The following is a 1,344-nucleotide window of genomic DNA, read 5'->3' as shown; positions in this document are numbered from 1 at the left end:
ATTGAAATTGTCGAAGAGAATGGCTTGGTACTTTCCCATTCTCCCAGAAGTCAACCAATAGCCCCCTTTTTGTTCCAGTAAAGAAAGAACATGGTGAGGGACATACACAATGGTGGGTTGCCTCCGGGTAAACTTCTGAGTTTCCTGAAGTATGTCACAAGTAGCTGCTACAACTTGAAGGCAGAGGGGCCATCCCTTAAGTCTGTTCGGGTTGTTTTGAGAAGTAGGAAACAGGTAGAGGGATATTCCCCAGAGTTTGAAATAACACCCGAGACTTATGCCTTGTCTCTCATGTACATACAATTTGAAAGGTTTCTTTAAGTCTGGTAGTCCCAAAGCCAGGGCTGAGACTGACTTTGTTTTTATTGTTTCAAAGGCTGTTTGAAAGTTACTTTAGTCCAAGTAAGGGACTCAAGATCATGTCCCTTTAAAGTCCCATAGAGGGGCTTTCTGTGGGCCCACAGTTCGGGATCCAAATCCAACAGAACCCTGTCATTGCCAGAAACCCCTTCAGCTGTCTGCGAGTCTTGGGTGTTCCCAAGCCTGCAGTTACCTGTTTTCTACCAGGCAAAAGATCCTGCTGTCCTTGGGGAAGGACAAAGTCCAGATACATGACTTGTTGCTTACATATTTGGGCCTTTTTCTGGGAAACCTTATATCCATTGTTGGCCAGATAGTTCAGGGTTCTGATGGTATTTTGTAGACACTTACACATGTAGGCCTCGCTATGAGCAAATTGTCCACATTTTGGAGTAAGAGTCTTTCATCCAATATTAAGTTTCTAAGGTCCCTAGCCAACATTTCCCCAAACACGGTAGGGGAATTCTTAAATCCTTGAGGCAGGACTGTCCAACAATACTGTTGGACTACCTGTGTTTCTGGGTCCTGCCATTCAAAAGCAAATAGCTGCTGTGATTCTTCTGCAATAGGAATGCAGAAAAGAAGTACCTTTCAAGTCCAAAACTGAGCACCAGCTGTATTCCCCCAGAATCGTTGTGAACAGAGTGTATGGCTCAGGTACCACAGGGAGCAAATCCTGGACTATTTCATTAATAGCCCTCAAGTCTTAGACGAAGTGATACTCTGCTGAGTTTGGCTTTTTGACTGGGAGAATAGGGGTCTCATATGGGGACCTGCAAGGTTTAATTAATCCTTTTCCCGAAAACTTTTTTAGGATTGTCTCAATTCCCTTTTGGGCCTCTTGCCTCAGCGGATATTGTTTTAGATTAGGTGTCCCGGGGTCCTTTTTAACGGGATTTGTATTGGACATGCATTTTTGGCCTTCCCTGGGGTGCCGTCAGCCCATACTTCTGGCCTTATCTTTTCATAGACTTCGGGGGGAAA

The sequence above is a fragment of the Lagenorhynchus albirostris genome, chromosome 16 (assembly GCF_949774975.1).
Source record: "Lagenorhynchus albirostris chromosome 16, mLagAlb1.1, whole genome shotgun sequence".
Classification (NCBI taxonomy): domain Eukaryota; kingdom Metazoa; phylum Chordata; class Mammalia; order Artiodactyla; family Delphinidae; genus Lagenorhynchus; species Lagenorhynchus albirostris.
Note: the sequence above shows the minus strand (reverse complement) of the source record.